At 35.8% G+C, this 16,985-nt stretch overlaps 1 non-coding gene across 1 annotated transcript; it reads left to right on the top strand.

The window, feature by feature from the left end:
- The first annotated feature begins 5,453 nt into the window (after nt 1-5,453).
- On the top strand, nt 5,454-5,525 carry trnap-ugg (transfer RNA proline (anticodon UGG)). Its single transcript has one exon. It is a non-coding gene; the product is annotated as a tRNA-Pro (tRNA).
- The last annotated feature ends 11,460 nt before the right edge of the window (nt 5,526-16,985 follow it).

Raw genomic sequence — 16,985 nt, 5'->3', positions numbered from 1 at the left:
TGCTCTTGTGCACAGTATTCACAGTAAAATAAAGTCAATTCAGTTTAAGTTGAACAATGGATACTGCTACAAACAAGGAGACCACTCGCGTGCGGTGCTGCGTGTGCCGCTGTCAAACCTTTATATCCTTTTATTTAGGAATAAATATTTTACAATGATAAAATAGCATGTCTGATGCAATGGTTTGTGAAGTAACAGTGTTTTTGTTCTGTGTTGTACTGGTTACTCAGTTCACTCTCACTGATATTGTTAAGTAATAATCTGTAAAAAGTTATACTACAACTGCATCACTTCCTGGGTGTGTCCTTCTAGAGACGTGTAAAGTTCAGCACATACAGCACTATTATACAGAATCCTCACAGAGCTGTGTTCAGAAATGGATCAACTATACAACTTACTGTACATAGTGAGATACATACCACTGATTCTCACTCTAGTTACAGGTAATTTTCAATCAGTTATTAATTATTACAATGATATTTAATCAGTTAAATAATTGCATTAATTAATAAGCATGTTTGTATTAATCTAGTAATTTCTTGATTCCTTAAGTCAATATTGGAATTACAAAAAATACTTCACTGACATGTTTCTTTATATTTTTGTCACACCAGGTAGCTTTGCAGATAAAATTGAGCCAACAGATGCAAACATTGTCAGGAAAGAAGCAGAGACTGTTACTCTGAAATGTTCATATGAGGCAAGCAGTGAATACATTTTGCTTTACTGGTACAAACAATATCCTAACAGCGCACCACAGTTTTTACTGTATAAAGGTGCAAGGTCAAGTGAAGGTTATGATAGCACTCCTGATGATCGTCGACTAGAGTCGAAAACAAGCAGAGACTCTACTGAACTTACTATCAGAGGTCTAAAGCTCTCAGATTCTGCACTCTATCATTGTGCTCTTAGAGTTGGAGCACAGTGATACAGAGTCACTGAAAGGCTTTACAAAAACATCAACATGGTATATTAAGTTTCTAAAACCACAGAAGATGAAAGAGACTCACTTTACCAACTTATCAGTTAACCACAGATACAAACAACTTTTGTGAAAACATTTGCAGCTGGAGCTAATAGCCTGAAAAGAAAATGAGGGATTAACACAACTATAAATATAAATCTACATCTACATTCATTTATTAAATCTTTCATTTGTTCATGTGTTTATTCTGTATGTTCATTTGAACAGATGTGAGTTTGATCATACAGATTAAAAAAAAATAATAATAAAAAATTTGTGACAAGGTTTGATTGCACATAAGGGTAATGTCTATAATCTTAAACATAATTATTTGATGGAGGGATGATGACTCTAGCCTTTTGAGCTTGTCCTCTGTTTTCTTATTTGTACTGTGATGTAAACGTTCCAACTTAAGGTGGACTGCTGACACTAAATTTCCCCTAAGTCTGAATGAGTGTGTGAATGTGTCTGTGCATTTTGTCCTGCATTAGACTGCTGTATCATCCAGGGTGTATTCCTGCATCATCCCTAGTGTTGCTGGGAGAAGCTCCAGATTCACCTGCCCAGGACAAAGCATGAATGAATGAATGAAGGTGTGTATATATAATGTATATAGACAGTTGTGGAAGTGTGACCAGGATAAAGTACTAAAAATAAACTCTGATTGAATGACCATTCATTAGGTTGCAGCTGCAGCTTATGGATCTGGGGCTTGGTTTTACTGTAGTTTTAGCATACTAAGATTTGCTAATTGTCTAGTAGATGAGAAAGAGTTGCTGTGTGAGGTAAAGCAGAGTTGTCATGAATATGAATAAATATGATGTTTATTTCAAAAAATAAACACACACTAACTAAACACTCAGGATAACAATGTTATTATGCCCACTTGGTTTTCTTCACTATTGCTGATATTGCTAAGTCCTTTAGTTTGCAAGTTACAAACCAAAAGAACAAGTATTTTAAAAAGTTGCTTAATAATAAATTGTTGTCAATAAATTCAAATAAATTGGTGTATTTATATTAAAGGCTGTTGACAACAATTCATCCACCCAGAATACACTGTTTAATGTAATCACAATCATCTTTAAGTAACCAAACATAACTATAAAATAAATACATATCAGTTTCTGATTGCCAGTGAAATGTAGTTAGAGTGAGAATGTTCTTTTAGCTGATTGTTTATAACAGACATGTTCTTGAACATTAATGAGGAAAGGCTCAGGTGCACAGTTTATTCTCCTCTTGATCAATAGATGAAGAAAATTGTTGGAGGAAAAGTTTCTGTTCCTCTGCAGCTCTTTTTCTCTATAGACAATATTCTGTTTGTGAGACCTGTATGATTGTAATTAACACCAGTGCAATCATAGCTCCAGTTTTGTTCTTTGGTCAGTATGCTCGATTAACCTCACTGAATAAAATCAGATGGAAAAATCTTTTAAGTGAACTGGAACAGCGATTTAGTCCAGGAACTCTATGGAACTCTGTATGGGAAGGCTATACAAAGAAATGCAAAAAATACTAAATATATACATTATATTACATTAATTATAGTTCAGAAGATATTGATTTCATTAATTTCAATTACCTTAAAAACCTTGTCTGTTAAAGTCTTTCTTATTTCCCCACAAGATGGTGTAGTGAGTTATCTTATTGTGGGTCAGGTGCTAGGACTCTGCTCACATCCTCCAAAGATGTAGACTCTGTTATAAATACTTCGTTGGAGAATAATATGAACTCTAATAAACATGCTTTATCACAACAAACAAATAAATGCCACAAGTCGACACTACTTATAAAATATAAAAACTAAAATATTTACTCATTTTAATTGTTAGTAAATTTGTATAAAATTTAATAAATACAAAAATAGAATAATTTAAATACATTACATTTTCTTCTCCATGGCAGATTCAATAAAGCCACTTTTCCCTCATAAAGTTGTAGATGAAGGTGATGATGTTAATCTGATAAAATCGGTCCGTAGGATGAAGATGATAACATTGTCAGTAAGGAAACAGACACTTTCTTATGAGTCAAGTAGTCATTATGTTTGGCTTTAATGGTACAAACAATATCCTAACATTTTATTTCGGGGGCCCCTCTGTGCCACCAATATGACTAATTATAACTAATTATTGTCATTTTGTATAATAATCATTGTCCATTGACAGATATCAAAAAAAAAGACGATGTCATTTCATGTACTCTTGGGGGCCCCCTGGTGGCTACGGGGCCCTAAGCAGCCGCTTAGTTCGCTTATGCCTTGGGCATAACCACTTCCTGACTCAGTAACTGACAGTCAATATTACTAATGTAATGTTGTATAATATTTAGGAATGATCATAAAATTATCAAAACTTCCGCGGATTTCTGTAGGACTTGAAGAGCTGGACACTGGGTGAGATCGCCTGTGCTGCGGGTCTGTCAGTGTGTGTGTGTGTGTGTGTGTGTGTGTCTAAATAGTGCCCTTTGCACTTACCCATTTGTTTTGGGTTTTCTGTTTGTTAATGTATTAGTTATCACAGTATGCATTTGGGGCTGCTATTTTATTTTATTTCATTTTTAAATGGACGGGTTTTAAGCTGTAGCTGGGCTGGAAATCTTAGGTCCAATCCGGAAATCACTGGTTACTATGGTTACCGCGTCCTGCGGGGAGAAAGAGCTCCTTCTGACAACACTCAGCCCCTCACGGTAGGACGATCTTTATCCTTTAATGTCACACTGATTTTACAATAAATATACAATATAATATAACATAATATACAATACAATGTAATATTTACCCCAGTAGTAGGACACCTTTAAGAACCCTGGCTACTGTTTAAAACTTAAACATGCTAAGTCTTGTGATTGGGCAGCTTGCTAGCTAGTGTAAATAATAAATTATAGATTAATGTTATCTACTGAGAGAGCTTGTCTGTTTGTTGTAATTATTACACAATTGTTTGGGTCAGTTGATGTAAATATAATATTTAGTTAGCCTGCTAGCAAACTTGCCTACTGGTGCTAATGCTAAACTCCTGAACCAAGCTGATGAGCTCGGCTAACGAGAATTTATTTCCACATTATAATATTTACCCCATCAAACAGGTCACTTTTCCCAACCCTGAGTACTGGTTTCACACTAAATCATGATTAGACTAGTGATTATCCAGTTAGCGCCCCAAAGGACTTGGTTACAGATGTATGTTATCTAGCTTGCGAACCTCGCTAATCATTTCATTTACACAATATCATATAGAGTGTAAAGCTTGCTGAACTCGGGTGAAGGTTTTAATAATTATTCCGTATAATATTTAGATAGATTTCGGATGATGGACTGGGACAGGAGGTTTTTGAGACTTTAATCAGTCACCATGTACGGTGAATTACCCCAAGCTAATGCTAATGCGAGATAATGCTAACTAATGCTAATATTTGTCTGTTTATTCTCAGCTTAACTAGTTTACAAACTCACAGGTTCATTAACGTTTCGGCGTTAAAAAAGAAATTTTTGTATTTTTACGTCTCCCTTTTTTTAAAATATCAAAATCCTCTATTTCTGGGTGTGGGTGAAAAAAACACTGGTTTATCTACACTGTTAGCAAGCCTGGATAATTAACTTGGTAGCATCATTAAGATAAATATCGTAATGAGTAATGCAAACCTTTTAACCGGTAAACAAACCTTTCCTTTATTTTACTCAAGCTGTTTTTACTGTAAGGAACGTGACAGAATGTTAGATGTGTTATTATGAAACTGCGATGAGAAGTTAGGTGTGTGTTTGAAGAAGCCACATGTTCACTCCCTCTGCAGTATTAAGTGCAGTTCTCATAAACAATAGTGGCAGGTTTGATGGTTTATTTACTTAATGACAGTGTAAAGATCACATGCTGGAATTTGATTCTGTTCTAGGATTAGAAATGTGGATATTGTACAACTCTTTTGACAAGCAGCTGATCTGATTTATTTTTATTTTATGTTTGTTTGTTTGTTTATTTTACTGAGCATGCTATTTAATGTGTTCATCATGTGTGTCTTTGCAGGGTGTTTAATATATTTTTGAGAATTACAGGATACCTGAAAGTATGTATAACTAAGAATAAGAACTGTGGAAAATAAAAACACAGTTTCCATCACACAATCAGGAAATAAATAAGCTCTACTGAAATAGTGCCCCATAATCAATTCTTGAGGTAGATGAGCTACAACAGCTAAAGACCACATGGGGTTTCATTCCTGTTCACCAAGAACAGAAATCTAAGACTACAGTAACAACCCTGTAAATGATATATTTGGCCCAATGGCAAGAGCTGCTTACTTGGTTCACACTTAGCATCTGGATTCCAAAAAGGTTTGAATCCCACAGGAGCCTCGCTTTATTGTTAACTTGACTTTGTGTAACCGAGTTCCTTTTACTCGGACCCCAGTCCATATGAGCAAGAAGGTCATACAGTTACAGAGTACAGTGAACCTTCATTGGCGCACATCAAGGTAACAGGGACCACCTGGCTCGTTGGTCTAGGGGTATGATTCTCGCTTTGGGTGCGAGAGGTCCCGGGTTCAAATCCCGGACGAGCCCTTGATCTCTTCTCCTCTTGATCAATAGATGAAGAAAATTGTTGGAGGAAAAGTTTCTGTTCCTCTGCAGCTCTTTTTCTCTATAGACAATATTCTGTTTGTGAGACCTGTATGATTGTAATTAACACCAGTGAATAAAACTACTGAATAAAATCAGATGGAACTGGAACAGCGATTTAGTCCGGGAACTCTATGGAACTCTGTATGGGAAGGCTATACAAAGAAATGCAAAAAATACTAAATATATACATTATATAATATTAATTATAGTTCAGAAGTTTATTTATTAATGTCATTAATAAATAAATTACCTTCAATTACCTTAAAAACCAAGTCTTTCTTATTTCTCCACAAGATGGTGTAGTGAGTTATCTTATTGTGGGTCAGGTGCTAGGACTCTGCTCACATCCTCCAAAGATGTAGACTCTGTTATAAATACTTCTTTGCAGAATAATATGAACTCTAATAAACATGCTTTATCACAACAAACAAATAAATGCCACAAGTCAAGACACTACTTATAAAATATAAAAACTAAAATATTTACTCATTTTAATTGTTAGTAAATTTGTATAAAATTGAATAAATACAATAATAGAATAATTTAAATGCATTACATTTTCTTCTCCATGACAGGTGACTCCATGGCAGATTCAATAAAGCCACTTTTCCCTCATGAAGTTGTAGATGAAGGTGATGATGTTACTCTGATAAAATCGGTCCGTAGGATGAAGATGATAACATTGTCAGTAAGGAAACAGACACTTTCTTATGAGTCAAGCAGTCATTATGTTTGGCTTTAATTGTACAAACAATATCCTAACATTTTATTTCGGGGGCCCCTCTGTGCCACCAATATGACTAATTATAACTAATTATTGTCATTTTGTATAATAATCATTGTCCATTGACAGATATCAAAAAAAAGACGGTCATTTCATGTACTCTTGGGGGCCCCCTGGTGGCTACGGGGCTCTAAGCAGCCGCTTAGTTCGCTTATGCCTTGGGCATAACCACTTCCTGACTCAGTATCTGACAGTCAATATTACTAATGTAATGTTGTATGATATTTAGGAATGATCATAAAATTATCAAAACTTCCGCGGATTTCTGCAGGACTTGAAGAGCTGGACACTGGGTGAGATCGCCTGTGCTGCGGGTCTGTCAGTGTGTGTGTGTGTGTGTGTGTGTGTGTGTCTAAATAGTGCCCTTTGCACTTACCCATTTGTTTTGGGTTTTCTGTTTGTTAATGTATTAGTTATCACAGTATGCATTTGGGGCTGCTATTTTATTTTATTTCATTTTTAATGGACGGGTTTTAAGCTGTAGCTGGGCTGGAAATCTTAGGTCCAATCCGGAAATCACTGGTTACTATGGTTACCGCGTCCTGCGGTCTTCACTGGTGTCCTCAACCGTTTAATAGCAAAGTAAAATAGAAATTAGGCTAGAGTATTTCACACCTCACAAGGAATAGTCAATTTTATTACAGTCTGCCTTGAAAATGCATGTGTAAGGATGTCTGCCACCAAATCGATTTCTTCTCCTCTGTCAGTCATTGTGAGTTAATATAATTTTATTTAGTTTGTGTGGTTCTCTGCCTCTGGCTACTCCAGTTGTCCAATCAAAGGACGGGAAATTGCTGACGTAATCGTATGCCTGCTAGATGGCGCCAATGACGCCAACTCGAAATCTGATTGGTTAATGTAACAATTTTAATTGCCACTCATAATAAGCTACGGGCGCCTGCACTATTCATTCTGAAGGCCTTAAGACAGATTTCTTTCACTCTGGCAACACATGATGTCAGCCACTGGCTGAAATATGATTAGATAAATATTCTTATCATTACTGGAAGCAGCGCAACCAAGAGCAAAACTAGGAAATGTAGATAATAGACTATTGGGAATAATTTAATACACACGCATGGAAAAATATATTAAAATGCAAATCAGTGATTCAGATCACTGCTGTTTAGGCCAGCAGAGAAGGCCTTGCTGGCACTGATGGCCCACCACTGGTTTAGATACTTTAGAAACTATTTTGGATTGGAATATTCCAGATGTAGATGCAGACACCACTGATTACTTTTTAACATTTTATTTCTGTACCACTTATCTGATCTATTCTCAGGTCAAAGGGAGCCTGTGCCTATCTCAGGCATCAAGGCAGGATACACCCTGGACAGAGTGCCAATTCATCGCAGGGTGCACACACACACTCATTTACACACTACAGAACTCCAATCAGCCTAGAAGCATGTCTTTGGGAGGAAACTGTAGCACCCGCAGGAAACCCACCAAGCAACATGCAAACTACACACACACACACACACACACAGTGAGCAGGAGCAAGACTTGAACCCAGGACACATGGAGATGGACGCGTGGAGGTGTGAGGTGAACGTGCTAACCACTGAGCTGCCTGATTGTAAACATATAATGTGTAATTAATTTAAAACTTGTTTAATTTTTATATTATGGCTTAACAATTGTATAATTATCATTAGAATAATTACATTTGTTTAATTATATTGTTGCTATTATCTGTATATTACAAATAGTTCCTGCTTTGGGTTTGCTTAAAATATATATAGGTCCTTTAACTAAAGCTGAATGTAAATCCTGGATTTATCTGTAAGAATCAACAATCTGTCAGCAACATTGGTGACACTGTCATGTGATGCTGTGGGTGGAGCTTCATAAAATGAACATATTAGAGTACAAAAAGAATATTTCTATTCAGCTAAGACCATTCATGGTATAAAAAAAGCTAATAATCTAAGGTGCACAAAATCACAGAAAATAATGAACTGCTGAAGTGCGTCTGATGTAAAGTTTTGTTATTTATTTTATATGGTGTTTATTTTAAATCCTAAACTTTTACACATGCACTCACCAACTGGCCTGCACTTCACCTAGCATTATCCTGTCATCATCATCATCATCATCATCAGTGTCATGAGATTTTATAAACACTACAGTTGACTAGAACTGGATCATTCATTACTGCATTGGTTTGTTTTTGTATTCAGTGTGAGAACATTTGAAGAAAAGACTAAGAATCATTTCATAAAAGTATGTTGGTTTAAAATATTATGTTGAGATTCATAACCAAGCATCTAAGTAAATTTATCTAAAGGCAGTTGTGTGTGTTTAATCCCCTGATAGGACAGAAAGTATATCATGTGAATATAAAGCATTTCTCAGTGGCCAATTTAGTTTAGTTGTTGAGTTTTACAACCGTGTTCAACATCTGTTTCCTTTTAGTTTTCCCTTATTATTTATTTTTTCTGCTTTGTATTAAGTAATGTAAAGAAAATATAAAAAACAAAGATACAGTGACAAACCCAGCAGTATTTAAGAGAGAAGTGGATGACACCCCAAACTGTAAATACAATTTAAATATAAGGTCTAATAAAAATTAAAAATCCAATATATGTGTGGCTGTATGACCTTTTTGCAGGGCTTTATTTATTAGTGTGTTAAGGTTTTTCTCTTCAGTGAACACAAGATGGCGCAGTCACTTATCTTATTGTGGGTTAAGTACTAGAGACACTACCACACAACCTGCTCACATTCTCTGAGATGATGGAAGCTACTTTTCACAGTAAAACCTTTGTGACATAGAGTATACTTGTTCTTCTATCATACATACTGCTGATATAATATCCTAACCCCTGCCCTGGTTACTCTTAGTGCCTAAGCTAATTTCAGAGATACCATTCTGATTAAACAACACAACTGTCCACTTAACACTAAACTGTCATAAGAATAAATACTCATCTAATGTCATTTCTCTGACAAGCAAAAGCACCTTCTGTGTCAGAAACACTGAAAACTGGAAACTTATCTGTAAATCTGCCTTTACTCTTCTTTCTCTTCTTCTGATGCTATCATGAATACAGGAAAGTTTTATTTTTCAGATTTACAGCAAAACTTGATTTCCTCCTTTCAGTATGTGTTTACTTAAATGTGCTCTGGACAGGTTTCCCATATGAGGCTGAATGTAAAGCCAGGATGTTTCAGTAAGAATCAACAATCTGACAACAACATTGGTGACACTGTCATGTGATGCTGTGGGGTGGAGCAATTTTGAAGCTTTATGGTGTTAACATATTAGATTACAGAAAGATCTCCACTATTTTCACTGAGCTAAGACCAGTCATCATGTTCACTGTTATATTCATGTATCTGTGCCTTTCACTAGGTGAGTTAACATTAACTTTTTGTTATTACAGAAATATTAACTATATTATATTAAATATTAGTCTGTGTGGTGATGCAGTGTGAAAATGCAGAGTGTGGGTCTGACTTAAGTATTTCCTGATGATTATTTAAAGATTAAGAACATTATGTTCTCTTCTCTATGACAGGTGACTCCATGGCAGATTCAATAGAGCCAGATTTCCCTCATAAACCTGTAGATGAAGGTGATGATGTTACTCTGTCCTGCAAATACAAAACAAGCTTTCCTACAGGAAACAACCTGCACTGGTACAAGCAATATCCAAAATCTAAACCTGAGTTCCTTCTTAATGTTGACCAAAAAGGAAATCTAATTTCCAACACTGACCCAAGAAAGTCTGCTAAAGTTGATGATGAACAAGTGGATCTGATCATCTCCTCTGCTGCTGTATCAGACTCTGCTCTATACTACTGTGCTCTGAGGCCCACAGTGACAGGAAATCCAGCTGCACTGTACAAAAACTGTACAGTGTTTATCTTGAATGCAGTAAATCCATATGTATAATACTGAAACTGTATATTGTGGCCATTAATAACAACAATTTAAACCTCATCAGAATGAGATAATCCCCAAAACAAAGGAATATGGTTCAGGAATTAGACCTTTTGTTGCTTCTGTTAAGATGAATAATTAATTGCTGCAGTGCGTCTGATGTAAAGTTTTGTTGCTTTATTATATATGGTGTGTAGTTTGATTTGTTTGTTTTGAAGCATAATCTTTTACAGATGAAACCACTGACTGGCCTGAGCTTCACCTGACATCTTGTCAGTCTTATTATACTGTATTTTGTAAACATATTTTCAAACAATTAAGTAGAACTGTCTCATTTATTAGTACATTGTTTTTTCTACACTTTTGCACAGTGCTCAGTGTGAGAGAATTTGAAGAAAAGACTAATTTAATAAAATTAAGTTGGTTTCAAATTATGATTCATGATCAGGCTTCTAAGTAAATGTATCTAAAGGGAATTGTGGCTAATTCAGTGGAGTTGATGCTCCACATCTGTTTTCTTCCATTAATAATGTTGTTTTTTGTGGAAAAGAAAATGCAAAATGACAAATCTAGAGGTATTTCAGAGATAAATATATGGGGGTTATGAAGATATCTCAAACTATCTTAATATATAAAATTATTAATCCAGAGCATATGTAAGTGGCTGTCTGGAAAAACATGCCAGATGTTGCTGTGGCTTCTGTTTCTACTGTATTTTGACACCTCCATGTACATATTTCAACAAAACTATGTCTAAATGTTTTTATTTTCTATAGAATCATGCCTAGGCTGTTTGCCTGCAGAGTAAAAGTTGAATAAAGAGACAAACATGGCGGTAAAAACAGCAAAGCTGCTTATAGACTTTTAAACCTTGCTATCTGAGGCAGAGCACAAACTACAAGAATAAATCACTGACTCTTTTACACTACACAATTGTACACATCTGACCACTTAAGACTAAACTGTAATAAGAATAAATACTCATCTAACATCATTTCTGTGACAAACAAAAGCACCTGCTGTTTCAGAAACACTGAACTCATCTGAAACTCTGCCTTTATTGTTCTTTCACTTCTGATGCTATCTTGAGTACAGGTACATTTTATATTTTCTATTTAACTCCCTGTAACCTTGTGTGGTTGTTAGGGCTGAGCATTAAGGGGTTAATTAAAGTTTGTAAAAATATTTCTTCCTTATTCTCAAATAAACCTTATTTTCTTCCTTAGTGGTTCTGACAATATGCTGCCTTCTGCTGCACACATGACCCACAGAGGAAGACAAACAAACACAACAAATTTATACACACAAAACCAATAAATACCACTGCAACATACATTTAATCCAGTAAAACTGTCTTAGATAGAATTTCACAGAACAATGAGGCAATGGAACTGAGAAATGGTATTAGTGAATCCAAGGATTCTTAGAACCACATTTTATTATTAATGCAAAAACATTTCTACAGATTTATATAAACAGTATACAGCATAGTACAGTTATCATGAATATACATAAATACAAGTAGGTGGAGCTAGAGGTGGAGATGTACATCAAATAGTAACACTGACATTCATTTCTAAAGCTAGAGGTTTGAACTAAACACTCAGGAAAACAATGTTGTTCCTCTTCGTGGTGTTTTTCACTCTTTCTGATGTTGGTAAGTCATATACACTGCACACAAAATATTATTTTTCAATAACTCTAATTAAGAAGACACAATTTTTCATGTGAAATGTGTCATTTATGATTAAAATATCACAATATTGTTGTAATGTTTTTATAGCAGAGGCTGCTGACAATAACATTAAACCAGATCAAACCAATGTATTTTCAATGGAAGGCAGCAACATCTCACTGTCCTGCACATATACTGGATCAGTTTACAGTCTCCACTGGTATCGACAAAAAGCTGGATCAAGACCCGAGTTTCTGCTGCTGATTCTTGAACGCACTGAAACTGTCATAAAGGCTCAACCACCTCATCCACGATTGTCCATAAAACAAGATAAAACGAATAAGAAAGTGGATCTGATCATCTCCTCTGCTGCTGTATCAGACTCTGCTCTATACTACTGTGCTCTGGAGCCCACAGTGACAGGAAATCCAGCTGCACTGTACAAAAACTTTCACACAGTTTTGTTATATTGAAAGCAGTTCTGTCAATGCTTTACAGAAAGTTACATGTCCTTTTGGGGGATTCTCTGTTTCTCTACTGGTCAGGGTCATGGTTAATAAGAAGTCACACATAAGGTGAGAAAACACCCTGAATGGGATGTCAGTCCTTTGCAGAGCTCCATACACAAACTCTTTCACACAAAGGGGAAATTTCTCCTAGCAAATTCCTACTCTCATTTTTTTTGGAGGTGATGCAAAACTGCACACAAACTGACAGTGAACTAAACTCATCATCAAACTGGGGATCCTGAAGCTGTGATGCAGTAACACTACCTGCTGTTCAGTGTGAGAAAAAAATCATTTCATAAAAGTATGTTGGTATAAATATTATGGAAAAGGAAAGGAAATGAAAATGGAAATTGTGTATTAACATTTGTATTTTCAGTTAAATGGATGTACAATGTCTGCCAAATTTTAAATGGATCAGCAAAAATCCATTCACAGTTGCATTTCCCAGGTCTTAAGTGTTACGACCCTGACCTGTGGAAACAGCACTTACTCTTCCCTGCACCACCTTCCATTCACAAACCTGTGCTCCACCTCAGTCCTGCCTCCACATATGGCTTTCATGGAAGAGGTGAGAGGAAGAAGCCCTTTCTCTCCAAAAAAACATGGCAGCATCTTAACAAATTTGGGAACAATATTTTTTTGGACTGATGGTTAATCATTATTCATAGTTTCATGTTTGGTGAAGGTCAAACAGAGTTTATCACAACAAACACCTCATACCAAGTGTCATGTTGGTGGAGGGGTGAGGATTCGGTTGTTTTGCAGCCACAGGCTCTAGAAAACTTTTAATCATTTGGACATTGATGATCTCCACTTTATATTAGAATATTCTTGAGACAAATGTAAGACTGTCCATGAGCTTATGTTGTGCTGAAACTGGGTCATATTAAAGGACAATAATCACAAGCACACCAGCAAATTTGTCTCTTTAAGGATGCTGAATCTGAGGACTTGTTTTTGTCTAGGTTAATGTCAGAAATACAGATAAAAAAGAAAAAGACGGGTTATTCTTGTGTTCTGATATGCTGAAATGCTGTAATGATTCCAAATGAATCTGTGAATTGAAAGTGTGAACTATTCCCAGCGTGGTGAGCAATACTTTTGTTTTAAAATATATTGATGGTTCTTGATGTAAACAATGTATATGTCTATTTAAATTCAGCTCCTGCAGATGGCAGTACATGACATGAAAATACTCTAGAACTGAACCTGATTGGACCTGGACACAACAGAACCATGTGGAGTGTTAAAGTAGCCATGAACATTAAACCTGAACAAAGCTTCAGCACAGATACATGGTGTGTGGAGTGCAGTCCGACTGAAACACTTGAATTACTGCAGAATCTTGAGCTTAATACAAGATGCTTATGTATTTGTGCACATGCTCTCAAACACCACCTTGTTAGGGGTTTTATATTGTTATAATTTGGTGTTTTGTTTAGACTTTAAGGGTGTACTATAAATCTGCTGAAGAATTTAATTTCACAATAAGAATTGTTTGTAATTGCAACAATATATTTTGTAGATTAGAAAAGGTTTAAGTTCATAGAAATAGGAAATACAGGAAGTAAATATATGAATCTTTTGCTCATTAAATTCTTTTAGAACATGTGTGTGTATTTTACATAAAGTGGCAAATCCTGCACTCTGATTGGTTAAAACAGAGGGAATCTACAGTTGAGGCTTTGTACACAAGAAATGCTTAGATGCTTCACTGAAGACAGAGTAGAAGGAAACTTGACATTTACAATAACATAAAAAGGAAACTTTCAGAAGAACAGAGGAAATTAAAACATGATGGTTTTCTGTATGTTTCTGTTTTTACCATGTTCATAGGTAAGCTTATATTTTATATATCCCCATATATCATGTTTAAATGTTTTATAACTAGTAAAGAAATGTTTCCATGTGTGAGTGTTTTAGATTGTAAGCATGTACTGTATGTATACTGTATAATATAAAATGATAATATTCTGAAATAAATGTCCTCTTCAGGTGAGAGCACACAGGACAGCATTACTCCAACATCTTCTGCTGTCTATGGTAAAGAGGAGCAAGCAGTTACACTCTCCTGTGATTATAAATACACTGTTTCTATGAACAATCTACAGTGGTATGGACAATATTCCAATGCAGCACCAGAATTCCTCGTTCTGTTGACGGAATCGGGAGGGAATCAGACAGGTGATACTCCTCATCCTCATTTGTCTGCTAAAGTTCATAAGAGTCTGAAGCGTGTGGATTTGGAGATCTCGCCTGCTTCAGTATCAGACTCTGCTCTGTACTACTACGCCTTGCAGCCCACAGTGACAGGAAAGTCAACTTCACTGTCCAAAAACCTACAGAGACCTCAAACATGAAAGTGTTAAAGAATCACAATAAGAAGAAAAGACTGGAAGCTATGCATAACATCAGCATTCTGATTATTGATCCAATAGAAATGTATGTATATAACCATATATGAATACTTTATTTGAATTGAATAGACAAAACATTCTAAGTGAATCCAAATACAGATAGAAAAGTTAGGTGTGTGTTTGAAGAAGCCACATGTTCACTCCCTCTGCAGTATTAAGTGCAGTTCTCATAAACAATAGTGGCAGGTTTGATGGTTTATTTACTTAATGACAGTGTAAAGATCACATGCTGGAATTTGATTCTGTTCTAGGAATAAAAATGTGGATATTGTAAACTCTTTTGACAAGCAGCTGATTTGATTTATTTTTATTTTATGTTTGTTTGTTTGTTTCTCAGCATGAGATTTAATGTGTTCATCATGTGTGTCTTTGCAGGGTGTTTAATATATTTTTGAGAATTACAGGATACCTGAAAGTATGTATAACTAAGAATAAGAACTGTGGAAAATAAAAACAGTTTCCATCACACAATCAGGAAATAAATAAGCTCTACTGAAATAGTGCCCCATAATCAATTCTTGAGGTAGATGAGCTACAACAGCTAAAGACCACATCGGGTTTCATTCCTGTTCACCAAGAACAGAAATCTAAGACTACAGTAACAACCCTGTAAATGACATAAATCATACTAAAATATTTTTTTAAAATCCATAATCCTTACTGCAAATATCACAGAAACTACTTGAAGCCTCATAATATTCACCAAGCTATACTGGAGCAACAGTACAGTTTCCAGCAAAGAAGCTACAATCCTGTAAACTTGACCTATACTGAAACCTCCACCTGACACTAAAGCAAGCTTGTTCTACAAGAATTGATTTTGATCTTCATGTCCACTGAGATTAATGATATATTTGGCCCAATGGCAAGAGCTGCTTGCTTGGTTCACACTTAGCGTCTGCATTCCAAAAAAGGTTCAAATCCCACAGGAGCCCTCGCTTTATTGTTAACTTGACTTTGTGTAACCGAGTTCCTTTTACTTGGACCCCAGTCCATATGAACAAGAAGGTCATACAGTTACAGAGTACAGTGAACCTCCATTGGCACACAACAAGCTAGATAGGGACAACCTGGCTCGTTGGTCTAGGGGTATGATTCTTGCTTTGGGTGCGAGAGGTCCTGGGTTCAAATCCTGGATGAACCCTGGTTTTACATGGAATAGAGTGGTTGGGATAAAACTAATGGAAACTTGCACTGCTGGCTTGGTTCTCGCTTGGAAGTTTGTTTCTCCAGAGGTCCAAGAAGGTTCAAATCCCACTGTAATTACCTCTGAAAATTAAAGCTCCAACCTGGAGCCTATCTCTGGAATACAGGGAACAGGGTGGAGAATGTCACACTTTGTGGAGACATGAACCTCTGAAATATTAATATAATAGAGTACAGAAAGACCTCAGAATATTGTCATTTTACTAACACCATTCATCATGTTCACTGTTATATTCATGTGTCTGTGGCTTTCATTAGGTAAGTTAACATTGATCTTTTCAGAAAGGAGATAATAAATTAATAATTAATTAGCCTGTGTGATGTTAAGAAAAAAATAGAATATGAGTTATATAACTCAAAACTAAAAAATTATGTTCTCTTCTCTATAACAGGTGACTCCATGGCAGATTTATTAGAACCACTTTTCACTCATAAAGTTGTAGATGAAGGTGATGATGTTACTCTGTCCTGCAGCAACAAAGACAGTGGTTCAGTAAACAGCCTACAACGGTACAAACAACATCCAAAATCTAAACCTGAGTTCCTTTTTTTCATCACTCCATGTGGAGGTAAATCCCTATGCCACCACGTCTGTCTGCTAAAGTTGATGATAAAACTAAACAAGTGGATCTGATCATCTCCTCTGCTGCTTTTAATGTTTGATAATATACAATTAGAAGGTAATTTATTCATAATCACACTCTCTGGTATCACCCAGATGAGGATGGGTTCACATTTGAGTCTTCCTCATATCGTCTCACAGAGTTTTTTCTTGCCGCTGTTGCCTCAGAGTTGCTCATTAGGGGTAAAGTTAATTTTCAACTTTGTAATTTCTATTCTGAATTTCTGTATTTCTGTAAAGCTGCTTTGAGACAATGTCCATTGTTAAAAGTGCTGTACAAATAAAAATGAAGTGA

Source organism: Hemibagrus wyckioides, unplaced genomic scaffold (genome assembly GCF_019097595.1).
Source record: "Hemibagrus wyckioides isolate EC202008001 unplaced genomic scaffold, SWU_Hwy_1.0 Contig5, whole genome shotgun sequence".
Classification (NCBI taxonomy): Eukaryota; Metazoa; Chordata; class Actinopteri; order Siluriformes; family Bagridae; genus Hemibagrus; species Hemibagrus wyckioides.
The sequence above is the reverse complement of the archived record's forward strand: the minus strand, read 5'-3'. Positions and strand labels throughout refer to the sequence as shown.